The sequence below is a fragment of the Sparus aurata genome, chromosome 24 (assembly GCF_900880675.1).
Source record: "Sparus aurata chromosome 24, fSpaAur1.1, whole genome shotgun sequence".
Lineage (NCBI taxonomy): Eukaryota > Metazoa > Chordata > Actinopteri > Spariformes > Sparidae > Sparus > Sparus aurata.
In genome coordinates, this window is record NC_044210.1 from 7,644,575 (window position 1) to 7,653,884 (window position 9,310).

Genomic DNA, 9,310 nt, shown 5'->3' on the forward strand with positions numbered 1-9,310 from the left:
GATCTGCAGCATGAGACAAGCCTTAAATAGCTTGTTTTTCTCCCAACATTTCCATTAAGGCTTTGGAAAAAAATAGAAAGGAAGAAAGAAATAGGCGCAAGGATTAACAGGCGTATGAGATGTTTTTCGGGCTCGATATGGATGTATCTTTCAAGTCAAACAGATAATGAAAAGATAATCACGGCTTGTTGAGCGCCGGGAAAACAACACAAACACACACAAAAAAAGAGCCTTTTTTTTTGCAACACTCCACTCATTACCCCAGAAATCTTGAGAAAATAACTGTGAGAATAGTGTGCAAATGATCCCCAGCTTCAGAGGAATAATAGGAGGAGATGTCTTCTTCTTAATTATAGCGTCAAAGCGGGGAGGGCGCATTTTCAGTCAAGTTCAGCTTTTTCATCGAGAATTTTAAGGGTTGTGGAGCAAGGCTAATTTATAAACCTACTTAATATCTCTATCGGAAATTAAGCAGAACAAAGTTTCTTAAAATTATTGTTTTGTCATTCATCTGACCATTTCTTGTCCATAGCAACTCATAAGTGCATTCAATGCATCAATTTCATCAGATATGCAGGAAATTGCTCCGAGTGCTACATTTGGCATGAAAATAAAAGATCTTTGTCTTCACACAGATCGTAAAATGTCTGCCGTCCAGATGTAATGAGTGACGCACTCCCATTATGTTGGGGGATTTACCAGAGACAGATCTACAGAAAGAATAAAAAAAAAAGAGTGGTCAAGATCAGAGTAACAGAGGCCAAGCTATTCCGACTTTTAATAAAGTGTAAATTTACCATGACCTCACTCATTGGTTTGAAGCCTGGCGTTACGACCATTGCTGTCTTGGTCTTGACCAGATTTTGACGAGAGGGTGGAGCTGGGGAGGATATCCCGGCTGGATCTGACAGAACCCGAGGACACAACATGGTAGCAACAAGCTAGCTTAAACTGTAGCAAGCTTTATCGTCAATTTTATTCTAAGTGGGTCTGAATTTACGAAATGAACATCATGTTGTGTTGAAGAAGACATGAAACTAGAGATTGAGACCATAAACTGATCACGGAAATGTTTACTGAAGTAATAAATCGATTTTCTCATAAGCTTATGTGCAGACTTGTTGATGCAATCGGTGGCGTTAGCTTCCACGTTTGGCTTTTCAGACTAAGAAATCTGTCTTGAAGAAGCCTTGAAATTAGCAATTGAGACTATAAACTTAGTCGGAAACTGTTTAGTGAGGCATTTAATTCAGAGAGAAGTAGGGTCATTTTCGCGTAAGCTTATGTGCGCACTTGCTTTTGCAACCAGTGAAGTGAGCTTCCACGTTGGCTTCACTTTTACGACCAGGAAATCTGTGAAGAAGACTTGTGACTTTTGATTGAGACTATAAACTTAGTAGGAAACAGTTTACTGAGGCAATAAAACTAGTGAGAAGTAGGCTCATTTTCTCATAAGCTTACATAAAATCAGACTTCTTTTTTGAAACCACTGGAGTTGCAACCTTCTGGCCATTAGAAAGAATGCAGGTTTTAGGCACAGAGTTCACTTCATATTTCATACCTTCAACAGTTTAGCTCTAACACCCATAATGCAGCTGGGCAGTAACTTGCATTAGACCCATCTTCACGACTAAATTTCCCACCTGCCTTCGTTTGGACATGATAATGTACTCAATCCGGCCAGTTGCTGAACCTGGTTTGACCTCTCCGCCACTTTGCAAGATGCATTCAACCCAAGCCTCACCCCTCATTATTTTTGCCGTGTGCAGTGAAATTACTGTCTACATGCTGATGCAACACATGCTATTTAGACTCATCCCCCAAGGGCTTTAAAAGTAGCTGGCTCTCTGTCAATCTGCAAATGAACTCATTGAGGAATCACCCTCAGCTGACCCGCTCGCTGTCGAGATGACAGGCTCGACTTATCAGAACAACAAAAACCTCACGTCCAAACTACTTCTGTTGATTTCTTGCATCTTGAAACTCAATTTACCCAGGCACCAGCTGTCGTCACAGTCGAATATTTACGAGTTATGTTACAATAGTTGAGCTGTTTGATATAATCAGATTATTCGGTTTACAAACTGAATGTATTCAGGTTTTATTTTAACATCTGACCAGGCACAACAGATGGAAGCAGGCTTTCTTGTCCAACTCTTTCAGCTCCTTTGCAGTTGATCAATGGGTATCGTCTCTGCAAAATAAACAATTAAATGGAAATCATGTAAAAACATCTGGCACTATAAAAGCCTTCACACAGTTAATAAATACAAATAGCTCTTTGCCGGGCAAGGGAACAAGCAGGATTAGTCCCAATTAAAATACTATTTAGAGCAATTACATTATTTATAGCTCATTGAGTTTATTGAGAGTTGACTATAGGAATGTCTGCGGTTCTTGCCAGCTCGGACTCAGGCCCGAAGATATACTGCATTCTGCTAAATGAAGCCCTCCAAAACCTGCCTGCTGCACAGTGCAGGTGAGGAAGCAGCAGTTCATAGCAGCTTATCGAGCATCCTGGAAGTGCCGTGGCCCTAATTCAGTGTGATGTGTGTTCAATGTGACCATCTGTGATGGGTGGTGCACACTCAACCGCTTTTATGAACTTCAAAGTCGTTGGAAAGAGCACAGATACTCCAAACACCGCTCTGATGAGGAGAGCATTCGGGTCAGAACAGCCAGTTCTCACTCTGAACGTGTCAAATACAGCAGCCCAGGCAGTGGCGTGGCACTGCAGTTACCCCCTCGAGCATCACTTCATGAGGTGACCCATTAGGGAGGTGGTAGTAGTAGTGTGAAGAGCAAGAAAGGTCTGAGTCGGGGGGTGGTTAAGATGATTGGATGGGTCAGACACTGGACTTTCATCCAGAGAATGGGTCTGCAAACTATTTAAGAGTGATTTGTTTAAAAATGTATGTTTTTCAACCCATTATGATCTAGTATGAAGTATGATCTTTTCCCAAGTGTAACCAAGTAGTCCTGAAGTCTAAACTTAACCGGGTAGTTTTAGCTTGAACCTCACCAAGAAGTTTAAGTGCCTAAACCTAACCTAGTAGTTTTAGCTTAAACTTAACCAAGTAGTTTGAGCCTGGACTTAACCAACTAGTTAAGTCCCTAATGCTAACCAAATAGTTTGAGCCTAAACTCAACCAAGTAGTTTAAGCCTAAACCTAACCAAGAAGTGTAAGTGCCTAAACATAAACTAGTAGTTTGAGCCTAAACCTAACCTGGTAGTTTAAGCTTAAACCTAACCAAGAAGTTTAAGTGCCTAAACCTAACCTAGTAGTTTTAGCCTAAACTTGACAAAGTAGTTTAAGTGATTAACTTAACAAAGAAGTTTAAGTGCCTAAACTTAACTAAGTAGTTTTGGAGCCAAAACCTGACCAAGTAGTTTTGGTGCCTTAACTTAGCCAAACCACAGTCAACAACAGTCATTATAAGTCATAACTGTTTGTGAGTAAGCTTTATTTGAAAGCCTAACCAGACGGTACATGTTATTTTTTAACTTGATCGCACAGCCTTCATCGAGAAAGTCTAACCGGATGTTGCTTATCATTTGTTATTAATAGATTGACTGCAGTGCCCTTCATGTACAAAACTGACCCTAGAGGTACAGATGGGGCATCATAGGTTGAAGCATAAAGCCACCGACGCAGCTTTCTTTATTGACAAGACGGGAGTGGGAACGTGTTGGTCAGAACCTGCTTTCTAATATCTGCTGTTTCTGTTTTATTACATTTTTCTTTCATGAAATGTTTTGTAATTTGAATTAGATGGTCAGCGAGAGGCCCTGCAGTATGAGACCCAGTGGGACCTAAAATAAAACGGCACGCTGACCTTGTGCTCCCCTTTGTGTTTAGTCGAGCCCATCACAGAACAGGGATTAGACCCAGTTTACTGCTTTGGTAACTGTCATGTTGTTTACAGCCGAGGCTTTCACTGCACTCTTCGCTTAATCCTTCCCCCTCCTCTCCACTCTTGAAAATGCATGCGCAGCATTGTCAGTCGTCTCACAATAAAAAGTGGCCCTGCTACTTTCACTTTGATGTTAAAAAGGCAGGATCCCCCTCTGTACGTCTCCTAACCCTGAGAGATTTCAGAGACGGGCGCAGTTTAATCGCCCGTCCTGGGCTATAATAAGTCATCAATGATGTTTATGACTTATAAAAGCTCTCTCTGGGCTGGATCTGGAAAAAACAGCCTGCCCCTGTGTATAAACCTTATAATGGAACCATTTGGAGGGAGTTTAGAAGGTGATTTTTGAGTTCATTTAAGGGTTGATAGAAATGGTTATTTGGAAACCTATAGGGAAAAATTCCATATGTGTTGCATTAGCATGTAGATTGTGGTTATTTCAGTTGATGCATCAAAGTGAGACTGCGTAACTCCCACTGAAACAATGAATAATAGCAGCACAAGTGGAGAAACAATCATCGAGTGAGTGAAAACACTCAGTAAAGCCGCCCACTTTGGAAAAACTGGTCCTGCCCAGTGGCACGGCAATGAATTGGACCAGGATCTGGACCAGATAAACTTTCCCGCATTTGAATATTTCAGCCAATCAATGTCTAAGGCTGGCCCTATTCTGGCCCAGAACCCAGGCCTTCCAGGATGCTGGATCTGGACTGCCCCTGGGAGTTAATTTATTGCTGTATTAGGACCAGGTGATTTTTGGGCTTGACCAATTTTTCCCAATCATTCAAGGCGATATCAACTTAAATTTAGCTAAAATTAGCTAAAAAGAGCCACCGTTAGCTACTGTATCAGCAAAACTGTCAGTGGAGCCCAAACTTTTTCCCTTTGCGGGCTAAACCTGAAGCTAGGTGATGGACTACCGACAGAAGGCAGTCATTTATTTTCTCATTCCCTTAATTGACTTAATTTCAAGTGACACTGCCTAATTACTAGGTATTCTACACACTCCAAGAACATTTGACCTCACCTCGCCTTTATATTGATATATTTCTTTATTCATTTTTTAGAGTTATTCGCATATTCTTGCTTTAACATCTTCCCGAACTGAACCTTTGGGCAGCCCTGGTCAGCTTTACTGAATTGAAGAAAGAGTGTGTAACAAAGAATGTTACTTCCACTCTCAATAGTTACATCACTCCCTGCTAGCACAGAACAACAACAACAACAACAACAATCATCCAAACTTGCTGCGAAGACTCAATAATTTATTGCCATGTAAGCCGGTGGGACAGTTTCTGGAACGTGATCCGAATGGCAACCGGGCCCCCCCCTTCCCTTTACCCTGCCTACCTTCCACATACAGGAGACGGACTGGCGGGATTCCAAAATACATTTCCCAGACATGAACGCATGTACACAAAGACACACGAGTAGGCACACGCTCAGGCTGGCTTTTAATTGCCTTTGAAGGTGTTACGCTTAAATTAAAACTGAATCGGCTCCCTGATAATCTTTTCATTCCACTCAGAGCCCCCTTCCACGAGTATGACTTATCGTTCCGATGTCTGAAAATGTGCCTCAATGAAGAGCTAATTATCGAGAGTCAGTCTCTTTTCCTCCGTCTCCCTGCCGTTTTTTTTTATCACACCTCAGCTCCGCTCTGCCTCCTGCTCGCCGTCCACAGATCCCACCGCGCAGCTCTTCCTCCATCTGGTGGCGTCCTCACGCCGTTGCGCCCTCCTCCCCGGCGTCTGCCTTGTTAATCATAACGCCGGCCTCAAAAAAAATTCCGCTCGGCTATTTCATGCATCATTAACATGCATCAACCGCTGACAATAATGAGGATAATTGGATTTTGAATGAACACAGTTCCTTAATTTGCTGCCGAGATTGATGGGGATTATTGATGTGTGCAGCCTCCCCCACCAGGCCTCGGTGTTAATTTACACTCATCGCTGTTTTCAAGTCGCTGTCCTCAAATCAACCCAGGCGTCTGTGTATGTAAATACAAGGGAAACACTGGCGAAAGACTCTGATCCCTGCTGGAAAAACCCAGCATAGACCAGCCCCAAAACACAACACCCGTCACCAACAAGACCAGCATATGTTGTGTTTTGGGGCTGGTCTACTGTCCAGCACCCAAAGTCACAATGAGTCACAGTCTGAGTTTGAAAGGTCAACGCTGTGACGCCACACTCAACTTCTGTTTCCACATGTCCAGTATTTTTTCCCGCCGATGCGACGGCTGATTTCTCTCAAATGTTGGGGGGCACAAATGTCTGCCAAGATAATCCGTCCAGCTGACAGGTGTGGCTCATCAACACGCTGATTGAAGCGGCATGGTGAGTGCACAGGTGCGCCGTGGACCGGTCACTATGAGTGTGCAGTTTTATCACAGGACTAAATGTGTCACAGATGTTGGGAGCGCTGAGGGGGGGAAGCGTCCGGTCACTCCTCTGTAAATCATGGAAGGGAATGAAGAAGTGCTCCTGTAGTTTTTTTTGAGAAGAAATCCAAACTCTGAAATGTACAACCGTTGTTACATCTGATGGTTTTTTGTGTGTCCTTTTTTTTTAATTTAATTTTTGGATCATTTTGGCTGTATTAAAGCATACTGCATACATTTTGGGAAATCTTGTTTTCCTTTAGAATTGCAACCTTCGCTCATACGATATGTCTACACTACACTGTGTATCTTACAGCTTTCATCTCACTGTCATTGTAGCATAAAATCATACATCCCACACTTATATATAGTGCAGACTGCATCTTCCTCTAGTGCTGCCATTCATATTTATATATTGTACATACTATAAAATCTGTCTTATCAGGACTATTTATACTGTACATACTTTGCACTTCTGATTAGACGCTAACTGCATTTCGTCTCTGCACTTAAACTGCGCACAATGACAATATAATTGTATGTAATCTAATCTAACATATTGTTTCCTTTGTGTCCTATAGAGGGCTTCGCCTCATAATAATATGTAAACCTTGTGCAACTGATAAAAGACCATATTTAGCTCAAAAAAATGCCATATACATACAATGTATTAAGTATACTGTTTAAAAAATAACATTTTGTGGGTGTGTTTTGTCCATCTAAGAACACAGTGGCATCATGTAAACAAAATGGTATTTAAAGGGTTAAATATGATATATGGGCGTTAATATACATTTCAATAATCCTCCGAATACCGTTTTGTTTACATTCTGGGATGCCCTCCTGACCCGGAGCAGGCGGTGGTGGTAGGAGAGAGAGCAGGGTGATGGATAGGCTGCTGTTGCTGCTGGTGGAGGAGTCCCGCCCCGCTGCTGGACACTGTCACAGCACTGGGCAGCTCCCTCAGCGACAGACTCACACACCCTGAGTGTGTGAAGGAGAGGTACCGCAGCAGGTCCTTCCTCCCCGCTGCTGTCAGACTGTACAACCAGCACTGCTCCCAGTTGACCTCACTGTGCACTGTGCTATACAAACTCATACACATATACATAACTAATTTCTCTTTGTGTTTTGTACATTTGGTATTATTATTATTATTATTATTATTATTATTATTTTAGTCTATTCCTATTTCTTACCCTTGTATTATATTTACTATTGTTATTTTTCACTGTTATATTGAACTGTCCTTCTGATACACACATTTCCTTGACTAATAAAGGAATTTCCGATTCTGAAGTTGGTTGGAAAATGTAATCCCCTGAAAGTTAGAAATAATCTTAATATACAGTTGGCAGTTATAATGGCAGTTTTTGACATGGAACATTTTTTTTTGTACCAAATGTAGTGTGAGTAACTTTTTATTATTTATTTTATAAATTTTATAAATTATTTTGTATGAGGATTAATGGGGTAATAAAACAAACTCAAATATGACCCCCAGAACACTGTCAGAAGCTAGAAAAGGTGGCAGGGTCCGCCGCATGTAAGCAAAGTAAATCGCTATGAAACCGTGTTGTCCTTTAAGGTCAGTTTGTTTATTCTCCCCCAAAAGCAAATGGTCTGATTTATAACAGCTGAATCGGGAAACGTATCAGCCAATCATGTTGCTGCGCTGACACGAGCTCCCGGTTGAGATCCACAGCTTTGATCGACTTGGTGTGGCTGCAGTTGGACCACCAGCTGGCCCCGAATTGGAGGACACCACGCGAATGCACGGGGTTACCAAGAAATGTGAGGTTATCCAAACATTGGACATTAAAGCAACACAATATAACTTTCTACAAAGAGCTAGTTGATAGTTTAGTGTCTTTCCATCCATCATTTGCAGGATCTAGGGGGGCTCGAGTCAATCCAAGCTAACATTAGAGGAGGAAAACAAGGTCCCCAGAACACTGTTTTTGAAGCTAGAAAGGTGGCAGGGTCCGCCACATATAAACCACCTTTAAGGTCAGTTTGTTTTTTCCAGTTTATTCTTTCCCCCTCATTAAAATGTCTCCCCCAAAACCACACAGTGCACCTTTTAAACAGAAGTTATGGCTCTCTCCCCATTCATTTCGATAGGTCCCTGATCTTATCAGCCAAAAATAGCTGCTGCCAAGATGGCTGCCAAGTGGTAAAGGCTTTCGAATACGACCTCTAACAGTGCAATTTATGAGCTTCAGTTTTTCATTCTCCACCTTGGAAGGCGCCGTAGACTAACAGGTAAAATATTGTTTAAGTTTTAGTGTCGGAAGAATACACAGACTTCGAAAGCTAAACATTATGAATGCATTTCCACTGTCCCTCATATAAGCTATCGTTGCTGTGAAATGCCCTCCCAGCACTCCTGTAGTGTCGGCTCTTTAACCAGCAGAGGCCGACAGAGATCACAGATTACTGCAGGACTCTTTTAAATGCCAACACTGGTAAATTTCCCAGTGAGCTTCATGGGTGACAGTGTGTGTGCGTGCAGAGCTGAGTTCAACAGACAGCATTCTTATGTGGCCGTTGTTATTTTCTAGGTTTGTGAAGAGTGGAAGGCAGTGGATATGGCATCCTTTGCGGATCTCCAAGCCACTTCCAGCGACCTGGCCGGATGGAGAAAATATAATATGACCAGGGATGTAACATCATGTTTTATTTAGGTTTTTTTTGGTCGTTGCTGTTGATTCTCACTCATTTAAACTGCACCATGCAACTGAAATAAAAGCACAGTGGTATTCAAAATAAATGCCAACGCGATGTTTTTAAAGTGGACTCGTCACAGGAAAATGATGCTTTCAGTGCTGACAGAGGATCAATTTGAAATATGTCGGGGAGTAGCTTTATTCAGTCTGTGGGAGTACTGTAAGAGTAATGTAAGGCCGACTGGTGAGAACATGGACCACAGCGATAGGCGCAGTTTAAGGAACAATATTTGCACTCTCAAAAACTACCATGCATTCGGATGTATACTCCTGTTTGCGT

General features: G+C 42.0%; 1 long non-coding RNA gene across 1 annotated transcript; it reads left to right on the top strand.

The window, feature by feature from the left end:
- The first annotated feature begins 7,992 nt into the window (after nt 1–7,992).
- On the top strand, nt 7,993–9,055 carry LOC115577339 (uncharacterized). Its single transcript, XR_003983088.1, has 4 exons — nt 7,993–8,095; nt 8,193–8,311; nt 8,426–8,566; nt 8,866–9,055. It is a non-coding gene; the product is annotated as an uncharacterized LOC115577339 (long non-coding RNA).
- The last annotated feature ends 255 nt before the right edge of the window (nt 9,056–9,310 follow it).